The sequence below is a fragment of the Vanellus vanellus genome (genome assembly GCF_965231255.1).
Source record: "Vanellus vanellus genome assembly, chromosome: 7".
Taxonomy (NCBI): Eukaryota; Metazoa; Chordata; class Aves; order Charadriiformes; family Charadriidae; genus Vanellus; species Vanellus vanellus.
The window spans coordinates 16,277,687-16,304,343 of record NC_138912.1 but is presented as its reverse complement, the minus strand read 5'-3'; the positions used below and the strand labels follow the sequence as shown (position 1 = coordinate 16,304,343).

The 26,657-nt window shown below is 42.2% G+C and overlaps 1 protein-coding gene across 1 annotated transcript in view; it reads left to right on the top strand.

Moving 5' to 3' along the window:
• Positions 1 to 26,657, top strand: part of ARMH3 (armadillo like helical domain containing 3) — a 129,781-nt gene that overhangs the window by 67,492 nt on the left and 35,632 nt on the right. The window lies entirely within an intron of this gene.

The window sequence follows — 26,657 nt, the reverse complement described above, 5'->3', positions numbered from 1 at the left end:
CTCCTGCAGCACAGCCACTGTTTGGCAGTCTCTTCTGTCGTTCAGCAAGTATCTTAGTTCATGTGATTCTCATAAGGTGAACATCTCGCTGCAGAGTTTACCCACTTTTGAACTTTTGTCTTCCTGTCCAATTTGTTGGAAACATTTCTTATTTGATATCTGAATGTTTTGGAAAGTTAGCCAGGATCTCTAGGCTACTTAGCAAAGTTTGAGCAATGTTCCTCCATTACGGAGGTATTGCAACCCAGATTTCATTTACTCTGTATCAAATGCAACTGCCCTGTGAATAGGGGAATTCCTGTCTGCGGATCTCATTTACTGGATCCATGGGTGCAGATTGTGCAGAGCTTACAAGATGGAGTTAGTTCAGCTGCTAGCAATTTTTTCTTGAAAGCTGTGTATTCAGCTTTGGAAATACAATGTTTGGCATATAGTTTCAGCTTCGGTTCTAGTGAATTCAGGGTCTGGAGCTTTGGGAGAACAGTCAGTCTAGGAAAAAACTGAGAGAGACTTCTCGGTGAGATTGGGGCCTCCTGTTTGATTTATGTGAGTGACTTTGCACTGCCTGGTCTGAAGAAGTGTCGCACCGGGCAGGAGATTCTTTCTTGTTTTGCTTACCAAATACCCTTCTCTGTAGAAGCATAAAAATAGTGGAGAATATATGTTAGCATTGGGAGTGGGTTTGGTTTATTTCAGAAGCAGATATAATATTTATGGTCAGAAGTTATTTTCCTGACTCATTTGCGGATATTTTGGACTTTAATCCCCATGCTGGGCACAGGCAAGTTATGTATGAGCTCAGTAATTCATTAAAGCATGTGCTGCAAAGCTAGGATGCAGTCTTGTAAACATCTCGGGGTTTTTGTTGCAGCACAAAATCCAAAAAGGTCTGCTGGTTTCTCGCTTTGAATGGTTGTATTGTTTCATCTTGTTTACGAGAACAATCTTAATTATTTCTCTGGTACTGTGGCTGGCCTGAGTTCAATTCCTAATTGATAGTTTTCAACCTTGCAGTCGACATCTTTGTTGGTAGCTCTAATGCAGCCAGGAAGGAAGACATGAATAGTCTCTGCTACCAGATTCTCTTGGCCCCAAGAACTGGCCCTACTGGAAGATGGTTGAAGCACAGTTTGAACCAGCTGTTTATAGCTTGTCAAAACTTTGCCCATGCTGTTCTTATTCTTTGGGTAAATATAAGGGACTCTGATCTCCACTGGTCTCAAATGCAGCTTTCAAGATTTGCTTTAATGGAAAGAGAACATTAAGTGGCTTTCTTCATAACCCAAACAATGTAAAAATCATTGTAAGGTTAAATAACACCTTTATCCCTTGAAAAATGATGTAGTATAATGCTGTTTTGCGTTCTGTTTAAAAGAAATCTGTTGCTCACAGCAGCAGCCAGAATTATTATTCCCTCTGAAAGGCTGGGCTGTGGGATGTGTACTTACCAAAAAAAAAAAAAAAACCTTTTCAAAATCCAGTAACATGTATTTCTTATTAACTTATTCTAGTGGGGGGCCTAAAATTTGCTTTTGCTCTAAAAATGTAAATGCCCTATTCTCTTAATTCTTCCTTTAGGACTAAATTGACAAAGTACCTGCTCATTAAGTACATCTGCTCATTAAGGTAATGAAGTACCTACCTTATCTTGAACTGAAAGCAAGAATAATACATTGTTAGCATGACTGCAGAACTGCAGTCTGTTTGAAGATTGCACCGGAATTTGGAGCTTAGTTCCCAGGGAACTGGGAGAGGAGGGCATCTTGTTTCTAAGACTTTGTTCCTTAAAAGAAACACGCATCCTAGCTTTCAGAGTTAAGGTGCCTGGGTTTTGGGAGCTCTTCCTGCTAAGGGCAGAGCAGTTTGTCTCACCCTGCCAGCGCGGGGGTAGCTTCGCAACCGTCAGTAAATGCCTGTTGGTATAGCCAAGAGTAAGGTGAAAGTAAAATGCTGCCTGAAGGAAAAAAAGGGAGCTCAAGTGAGTTGTGATTTTTTTTTTTTTTTTTTTTTTCCTTCCAAAATGTGAAAATATTTTGGGCTCTAGTATATCTGTGTTTAATTAGAGACTATAAGATACATCAGAGGTTCAGGTGATCTGAATTAAATTGGCTGTTTGGGAATTCCAGAATGCAACCTATTATTATTACCTTTTTTAGTTTTTAATCTTTTTTTTTTCTAACTCCTGTAGGTAGAAGAATAATTCAGAAAATGATGGCATAATGCTTCTGAGGTAGCAATTTCTTCGTTAGCTTTGAGGTCAGATTTCTGTTGCCTGTCTCACGGGATGCTAACCGTAAAGGTTCAGCAGTCAGAAATGCCCGTGTGCTTGGCTGTTGCTCAGCCATCAAAGCCAATAGGATTAAGGTAACAGTGGTCTCATGAAGAATTCATCTGTCCTGGGTATCGGATTCTGATATCTCGTGCTGATAAGGGTTTAGTTGAAGGATGTTACTTTGGCAAAACTGCCCCGGTGTGCTTCCCCAGCCTGTGCTGCTGCAATCACCTGAAGTAGCCATAAACCGTCAGCGTTGCTGAGCAGGAGGATTCACCTGCCATTCATTCCTCCGTCTCACCTGTGGGGAGCAGCCTGCGTTGTGCAGCTGCGCGTAAAGGAGGAGACTGGGGACCTGACCCAGGATAAAACTATCTAGGCAGGAAAAAATAGAACAAAACAATGTGGTTTAGCCTGGACCAGTTCTTGAGCCTGGTTCATTGCATACAGATATGTGAGTGGTTGTGTCACCCTGTAGAAGGTGTGCATAGAAGGTGCGTACACCTTGGGGACAACAGGACAGTCTCTCTTAGCAGCATTGACCTGTTGTTTTAGGCTAATATGCTGCAAAGTGTTTTTTGAGTTTATGTCCCCTGTCATCAGTTCACTGATGTGACTCTTTGCAGGGCTCTAAGCATGTGTTCTCTTGTTTGTGCTGGTATAGCGCGCGGTGGTGTTTGCAAACTGTTCTTGCCATTAAGAGAAATATCAACATAACCAATGCCTGAAGTTTCAGTTTGGGTCCCGGGCTGGAGACAATACTGCCTTGAGCTCAAAAAGTGAGAGCTCAGGTGCTACTCAGAGGGAGTCTTGAGTAGGAGATTGCTGATGCATTGAAGGTGTTGCGCTGCAGTGGGCTCCTGTTTGATGGGAGATGAAAACATAGTTTCAAATATGCCTTATTTTGAGGATGGTCGAAAGTAGAATGACCTTAAAAGCTCCCTGGCAATCCTTTTGCCTGACATTGCTAGGAGACTTTGAAAGCCCAAAAGCTTTTTCATGTTGCTGCTTTAGTGATTAATTAGGTCATCACTTTGTGTGTTAATTACAGTGACATTTTTCTTCTCATTAGTTGGATTATGGAAAGTTTTTTTTGAGTCTGTGTGGGATGGGAAGTAATGCAACCTTTGTGGCCAAGGGAAAGATGATTTCAAACTTCAGAACACTGAATTTCAATGATGGCTTTGGGTACTGTGAAAAAATGCTTCTATCTACTACAGAAAATGTAGCTGGTAAGTGCTTTGAGGATAGGATAAATGCCTTTTATTCTTAAAAAAAAAAAAAAAAAAAAAAAAAAACAAAAACAAACAAAAAAAAAAACCAACCAAACCAACTCGTGATGTTGCCCACACTTTCACAGAATCACTTTGGATAAGGAATTTTAAACTGGATCCTTCTTCCAGAAGGTTGAGTATTGTGTTAATGTAAAGCTCTTGCTGCTGACAGAGGGGCGTGAATATGGTATACTTTATATAACGTCCTTCATGGGGTGCGTGGAAAGGCTTAACAGGGAGCTTCTTAAGCAGGGCAGTGTACATGAACAAAGGCCAATTGCTTTTACTTACACTTTTAAAATAATTATTTAATGTCCTCCTTATAATTTTGCAGCACTGTTTGCTATGGAATCTGAGCTTGATATTAACTTTTTATGAACATTTGAGATGAGCTTGTCTGAGACAGACATTCCCTTCTAAACTCAGAAAGCAATATGTCTGCTGTGTGTCGTTCTTGATTTCTTTGTTCATTAGCATTTAAAACTGTGGTTGCTTTGAGGCTAGCCCATGTGTGATCTCTTGAGCCGTGTTGAAGGAGCAGGCTGTGCAATTCTCAATTGGGTAGCACCAATTTTTTTTCCTTGTTTAGTGACTTCCCCTCTCAGCATAAACTTCTGTCAGAAATGAAGAAGCCGCAACACAAGACTGCTTCAAGATCTTATGTTTGGCCGGGAAATAAAATAAGTCAGATTGCAGTAAGGGAGGTTCTTCCCAATGTTTTTATGTTTTGTTTTGTTTTCAACATGAGTGATCAAGTTCTGGAACAGATTGCTCAAGAAGGTTTTGCAGTCCATCCCTGAAGTTATTCAAATCTTGCCTGGCACAGCTGTGAGTAAACTGGCCTAACTGGCCCTGTGCTGAGCAGAAAGTTGGACCACAACCTCCAAAGGTCCTTTCCAACCCAACCCATTTGATTTTGGAGAGCAATCTCTTCGCTGTGTGGTCAAATGGTAAAGAAGCAAGAAAGCTTGTTTTGTTTGAGTGCACTGTGCTATACGTTAGCTCTGGGTCCAACTGGTGAAGGTGCCAAGTAGAGCACTTACTTAAATCGGTGGGAGCATATGGTGCTTGGCATCTATTTTCTTTTTCTGAAAGATCAGTAAAGGGTAAAAAATTAGAGGACTTACAGTATGTGTTGCTGCGGATGCCCAGTGTTGTCTGCTGTCTGTGAACTTACCAGTAAATTGGATCCTGCCGATGAGATCCGACTATGCAAGTCAGTCATTTGTGAGAAGAAACTACTCTCAGTATGATTAATGCTGTGGTTGATGATGGGGACGGAAAGCGCTTCTTTGAATAATGCCTATAATGGTATATTCCCCCGTGTGTATGTTTAAAGGAAGAGTCTATGGTTATATGAAATTGAAGGCATTTAAGAGGCAGTTAATGACAAGTGAAAATGATAGCTAGGGTAGATTAATTGTTAAATGAATTGTGCCTGCACTTGCTGTCTTTTTAATGTTGTATCGGTCTAATTATAAGTATGATGTTATATAGCAGGAAGGCATCAGGAAACAATACTGTGCACTTAGGTTCAGGTCAGAGGAGTTTAAAGGCTTAGCCATCAGGAGATTTTCTCAAGTGTAGCCATCTCTTTGCTGTGTGTTTTTTGGGTTTTGGTTTTGTTTTTTTTTTTCCCTCTTGAGTACCAAAATGTGTATTTTGATTAATTTTGCTTTTATAAGTTTTTCCCCATGCTTTTTTTGACAGTGCAGTAAAGCGGTATTTACTCATAATCAGTTTAATGTGAGTTTTGTTTTAATTGGTCTTGGAATGAGACAATACCCACTGAACTTAGTCTGGAACACAGCTCATGGATTTTTATTTTTTTTTCGTTGCACTTTCTCTCCAGGACTACTTATTTAATTTTGATTTGGCATGGGGCTAATTTACATTCATGCTTTCAACCTGAGTGGAGCATAAGGGAAATTATCAGGATGGAAGAGGACTGAAAGCAGCCAGGCATCGGTCTCATCCTGTCATTACTCTGAGGAAATCTGTCTTTTGAATTGATTCTGAGTGACAGTGAGGTGGGAAGGCACTGGCAGAAGCTGTATTTCTCTAGCAAGCTCTTTTTTCACACATAGTCCATAGCCTTATTGAGTTGGGGGAATTTTGTGTGGTTTCTAGATGAAGGGAAATGTTGCCATGTATCTTCTGGTAAAGTTTAGTGGTCCCTGTTAAGACTTCGATGCACTGAATGGTTCTTGGGGCCCTTTTTTCTGTTTGATAACACTTTTTTATTTTTTAAGCATGTGCTGTGTTTGGAGGGGAATTGGTTTGGAGTTCAAGGACATGAGAGGATGTGAGCTTTGGTTGCTTTCAGACTGCTAATCTTCATGATCCAATGATGAACTCAAGCAGAAGAACAATAATGCTCTCTACACAGCAAGATAGGAAAATACTCAACAGAAAGCCTTTCCTAGGAAAAGAGGAGGCCTTGAAATGCATCTTCTGGGAAGATAGATGTGGATGGGGACACATGTGCGCAGACACAAACGATAGGAATCATCGTTTCCTTCCAATGGACACTTGGTGTGTGCTTTGCTTAATCCAGCAAAGTGAAAACTAGTGGTTACTAATGTAGTGGGGAACACAGGCAAGGTGGAACAGCTTCTGAAGCTAAAGGGAAATTTGTAACATGAACAAATAAGCAGAGAGTATCATGCATAAATAAAAGTTGGAAGTGAAAGGATTTCTAACACTAAAAGCACTGAGGGTCTGGGACAGTTTTGTGATCAGTGAGAAAAACACAATCTAATTAGATCTAGTTCCATTTAAAATCAGTCAGGGAAGGATTATCTTGTAGCTGAGAATATGAAAGGATGGAGAGAGCCAGAGTCCCAGACTTGCACCAGGAGGAGCGCAGGGAAGAGATGCCTGCTGAGATTCTCGGTGAGCAAGGGCTGGTTTTTAATTTTTTTCTTTTTTCAATTCCTCCCACCCCCATCAGCGATGTTATCAGCTCCCGGGCATTACGGAGATGGGTCGGATCAGGTTGGTCAGCGGATTAGGACGTGATTCAAAGAGTCTGGTAAAAACCGTTGTAGCGTTTCTGAAGTATAAGGCTTGTAAAAACTTGTAGCTGCTTTTTGTAAGTTATTTGCTTCCTGCATCAATGATTCAGAACCTATTAGTGTTAATAGGCTGGCTGGTTCAAAAAGACTGATGCCACTCCCTCCTGTCAGTCAGGGATCACTTCTCTGCTAAAGGAAGACAGTAAATGTCTTCCGCTAAGTTCAGGGGCTGGCTAACAAATTGCAGTTTAGAATACATTACAGATGATGAATGTGATCTCCTTAAAGGGAAATCTATTCGTTTGACTTAGTGCTCTTACGATTAATTGCTTGCCAGATTAAATTGCTCCATAAAACGCATGCTACTTTATTCGATCTCTTCATGATGAGATTAGCTAGGCCATGCTGGTTCCTTGTATGTTAATTACAATGGTATTTTCTTCTTCAATTTAATTATTAAATTGTTTAGCACAGCATGCTTTCTCCTAGCCTCAGGAAAGATGTCGGTATTTTTCTTTTGACCACCGTTTTATAATCTTACTGCCCCTTTTCCAGAAATATTCCGGGTTTCCTTTATAGAAGTATCACATACTGTAGAAGATACATTCTGAGATTTTTCTGTGTTTTCTTTGGTGCGCTGCTGCAACACGGGAATGGTACTGACCGTGCACAGGTTCACCACGTGGCAGTCTAGGGTGAGGAATGAGGGACGTCTGAACTGAAGCTGTGGAGGCAAATTTCCAGAGCTGCCATCCAAACAGGAATTTATCCGGGTATTGTAGCTTGGCTTTTTGCTTCTGTTGAAAAGTATAAAGCTCACCGAGTGGGCAGGATGTTTGCTTTTTGTCTCACCTGAGAAATCAATGCTCCAGCAGTTCAGTATTCTCTATGCTGCTAAAGTTTCAGGGCAGATTTGGAGGGAAGAACCAGGTGGGTTTTCTGTGTTCTCGGAGGCCTTTTCTGTATTCTATGACCATGCCCAAGACTTTTTTTTTTTTTTTTTTTTTTTTTTTCTGAAAACCTAGAAAATGGAAACGCAAGAAGCTAGACAGCACCAGAATTGTAGCAACAGCCAAAAATTATTGAAGGAGGCCAGCAGTAAACCGTTTAAGAAAAAAACTAAGAAAAAGCTATTTTAAGTTCTCGGTATAAAACTTGCCCCAGCCTTTAGGATATTAGTTCATTCTCCCTTCTTCAGAGTCAGGGACCCGTTACATGTGTAACTACCCCCCCACTCATGTGCAAAATAACCCCAATCCTTTTGCAACAGTAGGCCTGGGATTTGCATATATCCTACTGTTCCCACAGTAACGTTGCAGTGGCTCTATTGTAAAGTTGTTGGTTTTCTTTATTTTCTTTCTTTTTTTAATGTTTATGCTGCCATACCACTCTAAATGAAATATTTAAAATACACCAACTAAATCGTTAGTTGTGGTGTTTAAAATCATTCAAGTCTCTGGGTCTAAAGTGAAGCTTCTCTCTTACCCAACTATAATGTCTATTTTTTATTTGCTTCTCAACTTAACCCCTCTCCCTCAATAAATAATGTATTATCTTCTATTGGAATTGATTCCCAAGGCAAAGCAAGTTTTTGTATTAATTAACCTGGTCTCTCATTTGCTGTGTATCCAGAGCTTAGAAAATTCAAAAAGGTGTAGCAGAACTGGGAAAGTTTCAGAAAGGGGCAGCAAGAATGACTGAAGGTATGGAACCAGATGTGTTATGAAGAACACTTATATACATAACAAGTTTTCAGGCTGGAAGAGAGATGGCAGAGAATATACAAGAGTTTGGAAAAAAAAATTAAAAAGTAAAATTTCATAGAGAAGATGAAGAGGAGCTACAAGAAGAGGGTGCATCAGAAGATCAGATAAACTTAAAGCAAAGAGATACGGCTTTGTGCAAAAGTTAAGCTGTGGAACACCTAAAAGATTATGTGAATTTAAAGCAATGATTATACAAATTAATGGAAGAAAATTCCATCATGGGTTACTGATCGTACAGATATCACCTCTGTCTCTCATATCATCTTGAACTGCGTGTGGCTGGAAATAAGAGTTCTTTCTGGGGCAGTAACAGTTTATTCTTGTCTGCTTTTATGCTGTTACCTGAGCTCCCATTTTTAGCCACTTTCAAAGTTGGGACACTGAGCTGGGCCTCAGTATGGCAATTTTCAATGTTGACATGAATTTTGTCTGTCAGCAGCTTCTCAGGAATCGTCTATTTGCTTCAAAGCCTTTACCAAGCGTAAGGCAACATGCCAGCATCCCCATCCCACTGCTTTCAGGATTGAAGGATTACATTTTACTGACAATCACCCATCTAGGTTCTACATGTGGTTTGTTAAATCTGTCACTACTTTCAAGTCGAGAATGCTGAATTCCTGTGTTAGGTGTCTGTAAGGGTTCATTGTTACGCGAAGGAGTCTCTTAACAAAATTTTGACCCACATCAGCTTTGGATACAGAAGAGAAGGCTTCCAAGCCTTTCTGTGGCTTTCTGCTGCTGCTTGTGTGTGCACAGGAAATATTGTCCTTGGTAATTTAGAAGGGGGATGTCTAAGGAAGACAACTATACTTTCCTATGAGCTGGTCTCCTGTCTACCAGCCTTTTGCTCTCTTCTGGGAATGGCAGAGAAGTTTTAATTTTCTGGAGCACTGCTAAAGGGAAGAGTAGACTGATTAACCATGGAAAATTTTTCTTCCCTCGTGATTTCGCTTTAGTATTTCAGTCGTTACTTTCCCTGTTCCTTTTTTCTCCAGAAAGAACTCATGGAGAGCTGTCAGGAACATGAACTCATAAATCTCATGAAAGTAGAACCCGTGCCAGCTGAGCAAGGCATGATTTTAATTAAGACTAACAGGATTTTCTGTTGTCTTTTTTCCTCTCTTGCTAGCCCCGATTCAAATATAACAGTTGGGAAGAAAGGTCTTCATAAGTTCAGTAGCCTGTTGTTTGTCAGCTAAAGAAGGCTGAGTCGGTGGGACCTTTTGAGACTTCTTTGATTTAAAAACCCAAAAATTAAAGGCCCTAAGTTTTGTTATTTGGTTAAGGGGACAAATCCCTTTACTGAGCCTTTGTAGAGCAAGGAACTGAACAGGGATATAATCTGTTTTTTTTCTGTTGCAGGTTACTCTTCTAAAGGAAGTTCATGTTGGATAATTTATCATTCATTCCTTTTTCCTTCTGACTACTGCAGATCCCCATGCACTGCTCTATAAATAGATGTTTAAAAGGTTCTTTAGCCGAAATCTCTGAAGAGAAACTTTGATTTCACTAAATCCAAAAAAACACACCCCAACCTATGATCAATTTTCAGTGCACAAGTTAGATGGGTTAGGAAAACAAACAGATCAGGGTGGGAGATCTCTGCTGTAAGAGCCTCAAATAATGATTTGTTTTTTGTGAAGAGCATTTATCTGTGATGGCCAGCCAAGGTGAATTAAAAGAGCATTATCTGGAAACAGGCAGATGTGAAGCCATATATCTTACTGTCATCTGCCATCCCATGTTGGCCCAGCTGTGGACTGTATCTGTATGGAGGCGGGGAGGGTCTTTCCCTCACTGAGGAACTAAGGCTTTGTGGCTCCAGCTGGTTCTCCTGCCCAGTGCTGTTCTTGCAGGCCAGTTCTGTGCCTTTACCTGTGCAACAGGCACCAACACAGTGGAGGCTGAGAAGCGTCTCCTTTGGAGTATGTTGCGGACTTGACTGAGTGCCCAACTGAATTTGCCTCCCATCCGTTTCTTCCCCCGTCCATGGTGCCTCTGACAGGGAAAGCCATCTGTGTTACAGCCTTTTTATCTTAGCTTGGGGAGGGAAATGAAACAGAGCTGTCGCATTGCTTGCAGTCTGATGTTGAGAAGCAGTTTAAGTGACCTATTGCATGCAAACCTAGCCCTGACGGCTCAGCCTCTAAATGAGGCAGGTACAGGACTCACTGCAAGGCTGGGTGCCGAGGGTGCCTCTAATTCTTGACTTTCTAAGCAAACCTTTCCTTCGGTGTTACCAGTTATTCAGTTGAAAGAGTTTGCTCGGCATGGAACGATGCTGCTGTGGAACCCTACCAAGGCCCCATCTGCTAAGAGCTTGTATTGATTTGTGTCTTAGTTTATAAAAGCCTTCAATTCTCCTTGTGTAAATGCCATAAATAATGCAGATGTACTAGATGAAATGTGCTGCAGGAATATCCCAGAAATCGTTTTGATTTGGGTTGAACTGAGCTAATCTAATCATGGTTAAGAGTTTCTCAATAGCTGGGAAGCAAAAAAGTATATTGTCTTATTCTAGCTTAATGTATTAGTCAATACACAGGGGTAGGAACATAGGACTTTGAAAGTGGTAATCAGCTTTATAAAACAAGAGCTTTTAATGTTAACATATTGCAAAACTTCATCTGAAACTAGTTGTAAATCATATATATACACACACGGTGGAAGGACAGTAAAATCCAGTCCTGCGCCTGTGATTTATCTGCATAATCCTCACATTTGTATGCCTCTTTGTCAGAAGGACTGCAGTGCTTCAGAGGCTATATGTATATATACTAAATAAATCATTTTGCCCACTCGTAGCAAACAGCCATTTTGTGCTAGAAACATTGCAGAATGCATTTTAGTAGGGGACATTGATGAATAATTTGTCCTTTTGAGATTCCATGGGCTTGAGGGCACCAAAATGTATTTCAGGTTGGACTAGGTCCAGGTCTGTATGAGAAGTCCTTGGCAGTCTTGTAGCAAGTATATGGGAGTTTTAGAGGTGACCTGTTTTTAGAAATTTAATTGGATTTTTGTTCTATTTTATGTCAGTTGTGTGTAAAGAAACCAAAAAGGTAGAGGGATGTGGTATTTGTTAGATTGTTCCGTTACAAATATCCAGCATATCAAGACTGATTCTTCTTCAAAGTGGTCTGTGGTCATGGCAGCTTGGGTTCTTCTCTGCATTGGAGACATCAACTGATGGACAGTGGTTCCTGCAGAGGAGAGAGAGTGTATTTGTATGCTCATAAATTCATTCTAATCGATGTTTCCCTAGCAGTTACTTGATGTTAGTTACCACAGTTGCAAGATGAAGAATGTGTTTACACGCTATTAGCATTGTTAATTGACAGGAAACATGGATACAGCCTATTTTCAGAGCTGAGACTTGTCTTCCTGTCACTTTTTTGCACTTGATGGCCCCAAAACTGCTGATGTGATCAAACAGCACATTGCAGACGACAGCTATGAGACAATTTCAGAACTCGCTCGTTCTGCTTCAAATTGTTTAGCATCAAGCACTTTGTCTTGGCTAAAGTAGACAAAGTATATGAGCCAGATTGCCCATCGGCAGAGAGGTTTTAGGAATTTGGGGTCGTATGTCAGCATTATCAAAGGAACTCCAGGTACCTAGAGGAACTTTGAGACCTCTTGAACGTTGGCGCAGGGGGAGACTTCAGACACTGAGATTGCTGCTGGTCAGCCTTGGCTTTAAATTTTCCCGTTGATTCTCCATGTAATGTTGGATGACATGCATACGTTATAACTTATCTGCACAACCGGGAAATTTGTGACAGTAGAGAGAAGATGTATTGAAGAACCTTTGTACGTTAGTTTTATAGCAGAGATTACTGAAGTTCTATGGGCATGTGACCCTCCTAGTGTTTCTTTTGGAGCTGGCAGCGTGCATCAATAACAATGCTGCAGATTCCAAGAACAAGTGATGTGACAAAGCACTTGTGAAGCATCCCCAGAAGGCGAGGATGTCGAGGGTGCACTTCCTCAGGTGACAAGTATGAAAATAGTGCTACGTGGTAAGTTTTTCAGTGATCAGAAAGGACATAAGAATTTCTGAGAAATTTTGCAAGTTACTGGAAGCCTGGCAGAAGGTTAAATCATGAAGTAGGTGAGGCAGTGTGATCTGAATTGCTTTTTAACCTGTCAGGCAGTGCAGTTCATGCAAAAGCAGGTGCCGATCTGCAAAAGGGGGCTCTATCTTGAAAAGCAGTGACTCAAGAAGCATTGACTGGCAGCTTTACTCTAGGTCTCTCGTGAAATGTTCAGCTAAAAAGGTTTATTTGACCCTTGAAATATTTGCAGGAGCAGGAAAGTGATTTTACGATCACATACGTTTTGCAATTTTGCCTGGTGTCTGTTTCAAAAAGTATATTGAAAAATTGGAGAAAGGGCAGAGAAGCCTCAGTTATGAGAGGCTGGTAAAAATGCTTTCAAGATTTCAGTATCGTAAGCTCTTTAAAACAAAACCTGAGGTATGCTCTTTAGAGTGTTTGAGCATTTCTGAGAAGACAAAATGCCAAAACAGAAAAGGAAGATAAGGCTAGACACTGAAATCAAATTGAAACTGCAATTTAGGTACCCATTTTTTAATAGGTGACTAACCATCATAGGAAGCAACAGAAGGGATCGGTTTTCTTGCCCTCTTCGTGTCCGAACAGGATACCTTTGTGAAAGCTGCTCTGTTCGCTAGCTACTGGCATGAGACTACATAAGGCGAGGATGATGTTGAAAAATGCAACGGCTTGTGATATACGGAAGTTCAGATAAGCTGATCTGCTGACTTATAGTTTCAGGAATCGGTTAAAGACTGGATCAAAGATATCATTTTGCATTTAAAACTTAACAAATTCACTCTGGATTCCTGTGCTTTGGGCTTGTATTTTTGTGTTGAGAGAATTCTCCTGTACATCAGCCTTAGACCTACTGAAATTTATCCATGCAGCAATTAAACAAAAGGGCTGTCCTGACACTTACTTTAAGGAGTTCTTGCTCTTAAGACCACAGCACAGAGGTGAGATTCAAGAATATGTCGGTGGGCTGCGAGCTCTTCATTTTTCTGCAGTTTGCAGTCACCGTGATGGCTGCGCTCGGTGAGTATGGGCCAGGATGGAGGAACTCTGCTGCAAGGAGGTATAGAGAAATCACTCGCTAGCTTAACCTCCTGGTAAAAATGTCACGTTTTTAATTTATGTTTTCAGCCGTACATGTTTCAGGTTTTTTTATATGTAGGGATTTTGCCCGTTGTGTTTTGGAATGGCAAAAGTTTTATACTAAGTTGTAATAACAAAAGAAAGCAAGAGTGCTTCAGAGACTTGAGAGTCTTATTTTTTAAGTCTGTTTTTTTACTTTAAAAAATAAGTTTTTACTGAATGAATTTTGTGGAGCCTTCCATGTTTAGTTGTGGAATTAGTGGACAGGAGCAGTAAATCCATGCTGGGAATTGGCCTCAAAGCCAGAGAAGGGTTAAATATGCTGTTTATTTCAGCAAAGTCTCTCTCTTTTTCAAAAGTGCATACATAGAGAGTAAGTAAGCGTTACTGTAGTGTTGGTGTTCTTAAACACTGTGATCTTGAGGATGCTTGAGTCTTTTGGTCAGGATGTCAACACATCCTTTGACACAAGAGGTCCAGCTTATCAGCTGCAGGGTCTGCAGCCCGGCTCTCCGAGGAGGTGTCTGTCTCCATGCGTGCAGGCGCTCTGCAATTTGAACACGACTGGCACTTCCTATAGCAACACTCGACATGTAAAGGTAGGGCAGGAACTGCATCTTAATGATGCCCACCGTCAGGAGAAAGTAAACGGTGCCGAGCTCTGCCCCGATTGAGTGGGCTGTGGTGAATCCGGGAAGACAACGTGAGCTTTAGCAGCTAACTGTCTGACTGCAGCTTCCCCGAAATGGCTAAAAACACTTAAAAGCGATGGTATGATTGATGATATGTTAAAAACCATTAAAGGAAAGAGGAAGCTGGTTTGAGGGAAGATCAAAACAGGCTGTGCCGGGCTTTTTTAGGAGCTTTCGTTAGCTGCCCCAACATATAACTGCAGAGGATCTCTAGGGGCTACGGGTTGGTCTTTGCTCTTTTCCTGTCACCTCTTAATTCTCCTGTTGAATAATGGCGGAGGTGTTTTGGGGCAGTAAGTCATTAAGGTTTGTTGACGCTGAGGTTTGCCATGGCTATTCAGGAGGTTAAGCGCTGTGTTTACTCCTGCTCTCCTGTGCCACTTGCGTTTGAGGCGAGAGGTTCTTTGTTTCTCTGCTGGCTCTCCCTGTTCATCACTATGCAGAATGAAGCCTTAGAAGTCGCCTGAATATTAATTTTTCAGACTTTCTGAGAACTGTGGGAAGTAAAGGTCAGGGAAAGTATATTGGCTCCCATTAAGGCAGAATGGCGAAGAGGCTGAGCAGCGAACAGGCGTGCCGGCTTAGGATAACACACCCCAAACTTGGTCCTGCTGTCACCACCTCTGGCCTCCTGCCCGGGGCCTGTGGCCACATTTATCTTGCAGTGACTTTTTGTACAGAGCAGTCGTACGTCTCCCCAAATGCAGAGATGCAGCATCCGAAGGCTTACAAATCCATAGATCTTGAGCGGAGCTTCCTTTCCATGGCAAGAGGAGCCCTGACAGAAAGGGGAGAGGAGCAGTTAGTCCTGAGCGTGTAGTGAGTCTGCTGTGTGTATACATGTGCTGTGCACCGAAATACTCTGTGCTGGAGCCAGTGGGTTTATTTTAGAGACAGCTTGGAAAGAACTTGGATGTAACCATTTTCCCGTGGAAGGCTGAAATCAAAACACTTTTCAATATTTGCTAATTCTTGTTCTGAAATATCCTCACCTCAATTTTTTTTTAATAGTTGGATGCTTTCAACATGAAAATTTAATTTGTCACAATTTTTCTCCTAACTCTTGTATTTCAAAGTTGAACTGAAATCTTGAATTTTGTCCAAACAAAGCTTTTGATCAATGCAAATTAAGTATAAATATGAAATTTTAATGGAGAGGTTAAAGATCATATAGTTTCACTCGGAATTTGAAACAAAGCCACACTTCTAAATTTGAAATCCTTTATAATAAAGGGATCTTCAACTCAGTTCTAATTTTGATCGTCTTGTTGAGTATCACAATGTGACTTGTCTGTGAAACCAAATATAATTCTGCCCTTTAGATAGCATTTGGGTTTCTTTTTTTTTTTCCCCTTTTTTGCTTTTTGTGTGGTGGTGGGTTTTTTTTGTTTTGTTTTATTTTTTTTTTTTCCCCCAGCGAGAGATTTATGCAGTTTTCTCTTTTTCATATAGTAAGCGTGTTGCCAAGCCTTGGCTCTATCAAACTGATAAGAGTCAATGCTCATTAGCATCAAATGCCACAGCCCATATCACTTTTGCTGTGTTGCTCAGCTAGCACATGTTGGCTGTTAAAGCAGCAATTAATCCCTTTGATACTAAATGGGTTCTGTAATCATCCGACCTGTTATTTAATATAATAATCAAAGTTCTCTAATGACTTGCATAGTTTAATTCCTTTAGGAGTCTTGACAGAGACAAGAAAATTTTGCCGTGCAAGCTAACTTACGCAGCACTGGAGAGCTCGTGGCGAAGAATGCTTTTTAAATATAATCAGGAAAATGATGACTTAAGCAAGTGCAGTGTGGGTGAAGGGAGGATGGGGTTTAGTAGGTGAACAATAAGCGGCCTGATTGCTTTGTGTTGCACTAACGGGTTTTCTGCTGCAAGTTTGACTAGTATTTTTGGAGCAAGATTTTTACAGCATCTTACCTGGCAATAAATGCTTTCTCAGTTAGGCTAGAGCGGTGTTTGATCTGGGTTAAATTGTTAGAAATTTCTATCTAAGTGTGTGCCTATCAATAATAAGTAGTTATGCATATGCTCAGAATAAATGCTAGCCAAGGTCATAAAAGCTATGCAAACTTTTTTTCAGCTTTAAACGGGGGGGGAATCTGCAGTATAGCTCACAGAAACGTGCAGGAATTATTGGCAGTGTAAAACTTTGAAATCGTGACCTGTATACGCGCTGAATGCCTTTTTCGTAAGATATGCCTGTTCCTCCCTATTTCCCCAAATGCTTAAATTGAGCAGCTTTCCAGTCATAGTGTATGGCAGCACTGTTATCTCAAACATTTGCAGTGCTGAGATGATAGTGTTAACACACGCGACACCAGGGAAAAGCTGCTGGCCCCTTGCCTGCAGGCAGAAGAGCGGTGAGGTGAGGCAAGAACGGGCATCAGCCTGCTGCGGCGAGTGGGCCAGGAAAGAAGTGTTGCCTTCAGTCTTTGAATGGAAGAGCTGAAAGGAGCTAAGGAAAAATCAAATATCTTAACGCAAGTAGTCAGCACTGCATTTTTGCCAATGCAAATGTAATAGTAAAATGAGAATTCGAGATGTCAATGGCCTTTTAATGCTTGGAATGTTTTGGCGTTCGCTAGAGCAATTCTGAATCACATAGAGTTTATAGGAATTAATGCAACCAGGTGGGGTGACTTCCTTTTTGATATTTTAATTTTGGTTATTTTGCAAATAGGAAGAGCGCATTTGGATCTCTACATCAAGTTTGCTTGTTTTTTCCTGCCTTTTCATTTGATTATGGGTAACACTTTTTACTGTGGCCCCAGTTTTGGTTGCTGAACTTGGAAAGTTTGTGTGGTCTACAAACCTTGTCAGCGACAACTGAATGCATGGATGCTTCGTCTGGGTTGCACAACTCAGAGGTTGGCCCAAGGTGCAGAAGGTTTAATTAGAGGTTTAAATTGAAGGTTTAAGAATTGTGCAGCTTAAGCTTTGCACTGTCTTGAACTACCCAAAGTTACTGCCCTGTTAGAACCAGTGTACCTCTCCAGTGTGTATTAGCTGTTGTAAGGAAAAAGCGGGGGCAAACCTTTAGTGCTCTTTTCACAGAGAAAAGTCCAGGCCTCCTTCCTGCTTCCAGATCCTCTGCCACCTGTTTTGTATCACATGTGACTGATTGATTTAAAAACCTGTGGCTTCTTTTTGCATTATGTTTTTGTAAGAGCCTTGAAAAGTACTTCAAAACTTATAAAGCGTAAAAGATACCAGTAACAGAATGCTATAGGAGTTGGGTTTTTTCTTTGACTTGCTTGTTAGGAAAACATCAGCAATTAACTTTGAAATGTTTGGTGTTGCACTGTTTCTTAGGTTGGAGAACCATACTTCACTTTTGAAATAGAAAATGCACTTCACTGGCCTTGCTTTCAGTGACAACCATGCAAAGAACAGAGCAGAAAAAATAAATGTAGGTATAAATTACAAAGCCAAAGCTTTGAGGGAGAGGTTGAGCACAGGTATATATGTCAGGTATGATGGTGGGTGAGAGGGCAGTGTGGATATTTGCAAAGAAAATAATTTTCTCCTCCTCTGTGTGATATGGGAAAGTCTGTCCCAAAGATTTGTCCTTCAATGGCCAATTCAGCTGAATGGTTTTTGTCAGCATCTGACTGAAATTTAGTGCAGGATAAGGATGTGCGAAATAAAAGTAAAAACAAAAAAAACCCCGAACACCATTGAAGTGATTCTGAAAACCCTTGGTGTAGGCAAGTGATTTTAAAAGTAGACGCTTGCCAGTTGGGCTGTGGTGAGTTGACCCCCAGTTCTCCTTTGTCTTCACTGTTGTCCAATGAACTACGAGTGTATGCGCACAGGTTGCTTAAAGTATGGCATTTTACTCTGCAGTCCCAATGGATTTAATACCCGCGTGTTGTCAGTAACTCAGCTGGTAACTTGTTCAACTCCAGTAAATCACTTGCTTCTGATCATCACCCCTTAGATATTGAAAGCAGAGGTCTCAATAGAGAGTAGACTTTCGTGAGATCTGGGGATATGGGGATGGAGGAAGCTTGGCTTTCAGGGAGGCAGGTCTCGTTAAAGGAATTAAATAGGAAAGAAGATACGAAATACAGCAAAGGAGTTAGATATCTAAGATGAGATGACGCTCTCCACTGGTCCATAAACCAGGCACCCTGTCTCAGGAGAACAGAATCTTAATCAGCTACAGATCCTCCAGCCTTTCAGACATGAAATAAATATCATAACAAGAGTACCGTTCATTCAGTTGTAATGCTCTTTGGCTCTACGGCTTTCCTTGCTATTGGAAACCAACTTCACCTTGTCCCAAATGATGTGTGGTGACGTCTTTATTGAGGACATGCTATTCACTTGGGGTAGGGGGTTGTCATCAGAGTCCATGCTTTAATTTTGGTCCTGGATTTTGGAAGGCAAGGCATTGCTTTAGTTGCTTTCATTGGGCATTTCTCACCAAATGTAATTCTCATTTACACCTGTCTGATGAGAAAATATTGTGAGATTTGCAACATTTTGTATTTTCAGAGGATTGGACTGTAAATAATGGGTTTCAGTCAGGATGGTAGCTGGTAGTGTCTGAAAGCTTAAGGTTGTGAACTCCTTCAGATTTACATGGCTGTGCAGGTACAGCCATAGCTGACACTTGGTGTAATTAAGTTAATTAAATATCATTGTGGGACTCAGCTTCATCTCCTTTGCAAAGTAGGTTTAACTGTAGCCCATTCTTGCTCAGTGTTCCTTCCCCCCTCTCTTTTTAGAGTCATTGAATACCCAGCTACTAGATTGTATTGTTCTAACCCTTTACTCGCTCAATGCAGACAAATGCCGATGCTTCGGTGCCTTCCTTTCCCTCTGGGACTTTTGTCACAGGCACAGGTTTTACTATGAGTCAGTAGAATGAGGGTTGTGTTATGTGACCTAAAGAGAGCGGTTTCTTGTCTGCTGCCACCATCTGCAAACAGTGTTCAGGGCCTCGTGCGATACCTGCAGGCTCACACCTGACCAAACGGGGTAATGAGTTGTTTCCACCCACTCTAGATAATATGGGGTTGACGGCAAGTGTTCACTAAGTTAATTAGACTAGCAGCCATACTCATTGCTTTTCTCAGAGAGCTTTTAAAGGTCCCAGTGGGATGGTTTAGAAACTTTTTAAATTTCACTCTTTGCGTGGTCTGTTTGGAAGCTGGTGTGTGCAGTCCATATGGCATTCTGCACTAAATGCAGCATCCAATAAGCTAGACTTTCTGCTTTCCTTCAAGTTAAACATCTTATGATAAAATACTAATTAAGATACTAATGGGATTAACAGTAATTTAAAATATTTTGGGTTTTGATCCTGTTTGAGGTTTTGCAATGTCTTCTGTCTCAAGAGGCTTGGATGGCAGTCTGTAACGTGAATTATGAAGTAATGGGTAGAGGCTGACCCATTTAAAGTGCTTGCAGAGAATAAATATTTGCCAAAAGTTCTTTACTTCAGGTCCTAACCAGAGAGAGGGGCTCTGCAAACCTGTCTGGTAATCTGCTGTCAAATCTGCTTCCCCCCCTCCCTCCTTGTTTTGTTTTGGTTTTTTTTTTCTCGTCCTCTGGATTAGCTGTTTCTTCATACTTTGTTGTTTGTTTTGGCGAGCAGGTTGCCTTGTACACCAGGGAGTTAAAAGTAGTTGTAGCTGAAGGGCTGTATTTGGTGTTGAGACTGTTATATGACACATTTCATTGCTGTAAAACACCTGGCTACTAGTATCGTGCCGTTTGCATCAAAGGGCGCTTAGATACTAAAAGAACCACAGCCTACTTGGCCCGTGGACTGTATTTTCTGCTTGTTTGGCACATCTGAAGAACTTTGGACAAATGAATACATATGAGGTAAGAGGACTGGGGAACGTGTGCTGCAGAAAAGGTTGTTTAGACTCTGAAAAAGATACTTCCATATTAATATTTTGTTATGGGTCTGTGCAGATACTGAGGCAGAACGGTGGCCCTAGGGCAGTAGGCACCTTCTAAAAGCATATATTAAGAAGCCTTCTAAGGTGGGCTTCTCATTTTAGAAATTGGTTGAAATTGCAAAATTGGTGAGATGACTCTGGAAGCATATACATTGTGCCTAAAGTCCCATATGCTGATGTGTCACGGTCAGCACTCTCAGCTTGAACGTGCTAGACTGAGTTTCAGGTTTTAGTGAGTAGCAGCCCAAGAGCAGACTTTATATCTGTGGTGTTTCCATATTCTGTCAAACAGCACCAATTCTCTTTGTAGTTAGAGGTGAGCAGGTATTAGTTTAACACTGCTCTCCGGAACTGAGGTGTAACGGAGGGTTGGTTTTTTACCTTGGTAGAAGTAAACTCTCCTCATGCTGTCAGCACTAGTAGCCAGCTGTTTCAGAGTAACGAAATATGCCATAAAATGTGTCATTTCATCTCTTGTAAATTACATGATCGAGACAAGAAATCTATTCCTTATCAAGTCATAGCTTTGTTGTAGAACAGTCAATGACAGATTGGCAGAGGAGCGGGAACACAGATCAGGTCGGTGCCCTGTGCTTCGCTCCCAATGCCTACGCAATATTTTCTACTTTGTCATTCATATCAGTTAAACAAGCAGTGCCATTGGTTATGTATACTTAAGAATTTTGATGTCTGCTTATTGAGGCAAGGGAACAGAAATGCATCTAGACTAGTTTCCAGTGAGGCACTGGCCACATGAAAATATGGCAGTGGATAAATTCCCTGAGTTGTAGTCTCCAATGAGGTCATACAACTGTCCCAAAAGAGTTAACTGCTCACCCATGAGGACTTCCTTAGTTAAGAAGCCAAACAGAAGTCGTGTAGGTGTGAGGGTGGAGGTATTTGGTTTGCTTGGCTTAAATGTATGGACATGCACTGTAAGAAGAGAAAATCAGCATATCGTGCAAGCCATGATGATACCAGGTTAGTATCCAGCAAACAGTGAAGTGGAAAGATGCACTGCGGAGCTGCACGGTGAGTCAGAAAGCACATCCTCTGCTTCTGCCCTTGCAGAATGGGGCTTGGTAAAACAATGCCAAGAATTGCAAGCTCAGTTGGCACGTGTGCGCTCTTTTGTCCCCTCCTTATTAAACTGATAGACCGTGTATCTCCCTCCACTGTGGAGCCCGTCATTGCAATCAATATGTTTCAGTATAGCAGAATTGAACAGGTGTAGTGGGGTTTATTTCTTCTGTGAAATTGCAGCAGTGCTGACTCGGATATTTTCGGTGAGCTGTAAAGCAAGTGCTTTTGACTAAAATATCCTTTTGTCTTGGATTGTCCCCTGCAGTTTATTATTGTGTCTGGAAGATGCCTTCCCCTGTGAGTTGTGGACTTTCAGCTTAATGTCAGTACTCATTAAAGTGTAGGAGCAGAAAAAAATTAACAGGCTGGAATTAAACCACAGTAGAAGGAAGAACTGAGTGCACCATTCCAGGGGGTTCGCTTGCTTTTAATTGATGCACACAGCTTAGGTATGGCGGGTATGCATACTTTATGGCAAAGCCTCATGGACATGTGTTAAAATAATCTAAACTCTCTCACCTCCTGCCAGGTGGGGCTGTACATACGGAGTAACTCAATCTAATTGTTGTAGGCACTGAACAGATGGGGTTTTATTGTCTTGAGCGCTGGCAGTGCGTAAGAGAGCAATGCCAGCAGGATCCTTGCCCCAAACAGCAGCTTGCTGAGACACGGCTTGCTGCAGGAAGGTTGGCTTGTGGCTGGGAGTTTTGCACCGGTCTCCAGCAACCACGATTGTGATGGCATGAACGGGGCAAGAGGATAGGTGGTTTGTGTTCATTTTGGTCTCTATATTATGTGTAATTTACTTGCTGCCTTGTGCTTGAGCAGTTTCCAACATATCACATAGTAAACCACTCTGAGCTCTTTTCACCTTGTTGGTTTAAAACACTTAGTGGAGGTGATTGTTCTTATTCCCATTTTATAAAGGGAGAAGCTAACGCATGTGAGAGGGAACTGTTGTAGCAAATTGGAGAGAAACTGGGCACTTATTGATTCCTGTTCCTGAACAATAACCCTTTTACTACTAAAAACAGCTTTATGAAGTGGAATGTGATAAAAGACAACTATGCCGTTTCCTGCTTCTGCCTGTTTCTAGCCTTCGTCATGGTACTACAAACTCCGTGCGTGCTGGAGTATTTGTCCATCTCGGATACCATCAGTTTTTATTGCAGAGGGAAAGTGAACTAGCTGCCTTTGCCATGCATTCGGCTTTACTCGACAAAGACGGAGATGCACTCGCTGCTGCCCAGTGCGCTGCGCTGGTGTGGGCACTCAGTTGAGGAGGTGAATGTGTGTAGTGGGTATAAAATCACCCTTGATTTCCTGCGAAGGGGTAAATACCAGCCAGGTGTTACTGCTTCTCTGTTCCACTGTAACAGCATGCAGGAAGAAGTGAGCTTGCAGTGCTGCTTTTATCTTACAAGAAATGTTTGAGTATACAAAGAGTATTTATGCATACTGGACCTGAAAGTAGGTGCAAAGACCAGGCTCATGCAGTGAATGATGGCTCAGCATTCCCATCTCTATAATAAGCCCTGCAACCTTTCTGTTCCTCCCTTAGCCTACTTTCAGCACCTCCAGAGTGCTTAATTTCACTGCTCAGGACAAGAGGACAGTGTTGTCTTAAGGGACTCTGGAAATGTAGCTGCTGTCAAGCAGGAGTGGGTATTAGGCAGCTCATCTGCAATAGCTTGATGGGGAGAGTTTGGAGGTCAGAGAAAACGTGCTGAAGAAGTGCTGCCTGCCTGAGCATAGTGGTTTTGCTCTCCCTTCACCTTGGACCCAGAGCAGGTTAAGGCGGCCAGGGTGGTGTTCCTTGCCACAGTAGGTGCACGTGGGCTGGAAGATGCTAGGAATTAAGGGAGCGGTAGCTTAGCGTTGCTGGTCCGTCCCACTTCTCACATGTGATGTTACAACTAGTGGCAAATTAAATTGAGGAATCAATTAAATAATTTCTTTCCATGCATGCCATATCAGTTTTCACAGAAGCCCTTTCCTGTCAGCAGACTCTGCATCTTCAGAGGTTCTTTTACTCTGAGTTGCTCTGAAGGGCAGCACTGGTTGTTCCAGTTTATCAAGGAGTAACTCTAGGCAGTTTTTAAAGACCTTATAGAAAAAAAATTTAAAATGTTACTTACTGGCTGGAGAGCTACTGCAGCCACTGCAGAAGCAAGCCCTGTTGCAGTGAAGACAGTGAGGGGGCAAATGCAACTCACCTGGAGGTACACCTTCTCTCACCATAGCTCAAGGTGAGAGCTCCAGAGGGATGTCCCCATTCTGGGGTGAAAAAAAACTAATAGAGCCCACATGGAGATTCCCCTGCTTCTCACCTTTCAGCCCTGTGTTTTTGAGGGAGAAAGGGCTAGGAACAGTTGTTTTGGGATTGGCCAATTGTTGCATCCTCAAGAACAACCAAAGTAGAAACTTTTCACTGGTCAGAGCTTTCCAGTTTGCAGAGGACAGACTGCCCTGGGATCAGTTGCCGTTGCTCTGATCATCTCTGTCCTGCAGTCTTTTCACCTCTGGTTTTCTTGATCCTATCTGCCCTTCTGTCTCCTTTCTCCCATCTCGGTACTTCTTCCTTCAGTATTCTTTTTCTATGCTTTTTCTCTCCTTGGTTTATCTCTAACTGAAGTCTTTCACGACACTCGGTAAATAAAAGCACTGTTGTATTTTCTGTTGCCACCGCACTTTTCTGAGTTTCCCTCTTACATTTGAGATCGTTAGCTCTCTGGGACAGAGGCTTCCCACCACTCTGTATTTGTACAACACCTGTTACAGTGGGACCCACTTTTACTGTCTAATAACATGATTAATACAGCTGATACAAATAAATGATTTGTTGGCGCTTTGGTCTCTAAATCAGGGTAGAACACTATTTTTCCTGCAATCATCCCCTTCTTCCCAAATAAATAAAAAAATGCAAGAACTATTCAATAAATGCATAAATATATAAATGCAAGTGTCCTAGGTTGTTCATCCTGAGGAAAATACAGGTTCATTCACATGTCTTGCCATAGCTTCTGGCATCATGGTGTTTAGGTCGCTTGCTCTCTGAAGAGTTGCGTGAAGTGATGAGAAGTGTGTGAGTTTTTTCTGAGAGCACTGGCACAGCTAGTGTGTAAATGATTCTTGCAGGGACATCGAGGAATAAAAAAAATGCAGAGATGACTTATGGGCTGCCTTAGAGCACTAAGCATTAACTTCAAGACAAGCCACTGGGAGCCAGTTTTTTCATTCCTGAACCATTGTTTCAACCTTGTGCCTGTTTAGCATCCTTCCCTTGTCCAGTTCCCTTGTGACGAGTGTCCTCTTGCCAGTTCGCTGCTGAACTGTGCAACTGTCAGAGGAGGCAACGTTGCTAAAGTGACATCTCTCCAGACATCTCTCCGTCCCTAGAGAAGTGTGTCCCAAAAAAGCTCTGAAATTTGTATGACAAATGGCAGCCGCCCCACTGAGGGACTTTGCGGTGTGGAAATATTTAAGTGTACGCACTGTCAAAGGCTGGTTGGGGAACTGCAGTGTTTTGTCCTTTGGTTGACACTTCACTATTTCCTTGCTTTACAAATGTGTTGAAGATGCTAGTGCTTCATGAATACCAAACACAAGGGTTTTATTTTCTTTTTTTTTTTTTTTTTTCATCGATATGAAGATCTCAGTAGAGCACATCACAAATCTTTTCCAAGTGCCTCAACTGCTCCCTTCCCCCTCCCCAAAGGTACTGGCTGATATCCCAATAATCAAGGCAATCACAGTGTAAAAATAAAACCTTGCCAAGGCTCAGCTGTTACATGCTGGTGTGAGAACTAATGATGGCAAAGCCGCTGTTCTATTGTCCATAAGGGGGAGACTGTGCTTAAAAGCTCTGGTCCCCTGTTGTCTCCAGGAACAAATGCCTGTGGCGTGGCAGCTTTGCAAAGTGAAATTCCAGCTGTTACTCAGTAGCCCAGGAGGCCAGTTGCGCCTAGAAGTATGCCCCAGGGACAAGATGGGTTTTGAGAGATGGAAGAATAGCGGAGGCATATCGGAGTAGTTGATGATATTGCCCAGCAGCTCGGGCTGGGTAGCAATGGAATTTCTTGCAGCAGATGCGTGAGGAGGAGCCGTACCACATGCAGAGCCTGGTCTTGGTAGCGTATGCTGGGCAGTAAGAACCTGGCTACACGGAGCCAGGACTGAATCCAAGCTCTTCATGCTTCTCTGCCCCAGGCTGCCTGCAGGTCCAGGAAAACAGCTCTGCAGAAAATCGGGTTGGGAAGGAATTCTTCAGAGCGAGAGAGCTCACTTAAAACAAATTAAACAGCTGAACTTCTTCCTCTAGTCACTGAGGAGTTGTCCATTTGCCTTTAGGGAAATGAGGAAGGAGACTTGAATTCTCTCTCTTCCTTAACGTCTGTTGATTCTTACTGCAGTGGCAGCTGGTTGCTGGGTTTGCTTTCCCTGGGCGAACCCCAGCTGTGATTGCAGGTGCCGCTCCACTAGCTCAGATCAGAGCAGGGACTTGTGAGCAGGCGGCCCATGTTGAAGTGCTTCACAGCAGTGGATACAAATGAATGCTAAATCTGTTCCCTGGTAAATGTTGGAACCATGTGAGTGCACTGAACCCCTCCGAGCTGCCAAACCTTCTGTCAAGCCAGAAGTTAAGTTGTTGTAAGTCTGTGTTCCCTTTTCTTGTAGTGCGTCCTGTAGGAGTGTAAATATGACTCCAGCCAGGCATGAAACACGCAACTCGAAAGCCACAGTGTTCGAGAGGCTGGGTAATGGAGAGTGTGATTGTGACTCACAGGACCTGCTTCTCTGGTCGGATTGAAATGGGAAGAATATGGCCATATCTCTGCCTGCCTGCTTGCCCCGCTCCGGAGGGAGGAGGGGTTCGGGCAGCCTGGCAGGGGCCCTGCTGAACTTGCTTTACCGATGTAACTGTCAAGGTAGGCAAGACTGCAGAAACCCCCCTATGCTAAGTACGTACTGATGCTGTAGGAGCAGCCGCTGGAGTGACTGCCGCTGTGCATGGACTGCGTCTGGTGTGTTGATGAGTTGTGTGGCTGGGAATGTTGCAGTGAACCTGCAGATTCTGTTTCGGGGTTGGATTGTTTTGTTTTTGTTTTTGTTTTTTTTTCCCCTCCTGCTCCCCACTCCTTCCACGCTGTTTTTCTTTATCTTTATCTTTTCTTTATCTGTATCTGTAGTAAGGATGCTTCCAGGTGGGTTTTCTTTCTACTGGCTCTTATTGGCACCACTGACTATCACTTATTGCTGGACTTGGGCACCAGCTTTTAGCTGTGATGAGGTCTGGAGAAAGCAGCTGAAAGCCCTTCTGCAGGGAGAGGTGTGGGGAGGAGGGAACCCATTAGAGTGCAACAGAGGGAGCTGGAGTGAATTTTCATGCTGATGAATATGAGAGTGAAAGCCCTGACTGCTGCTGTGGTGTAATTTGGCTGAGCAAGTGTTCTCCAGGCACTCTCAG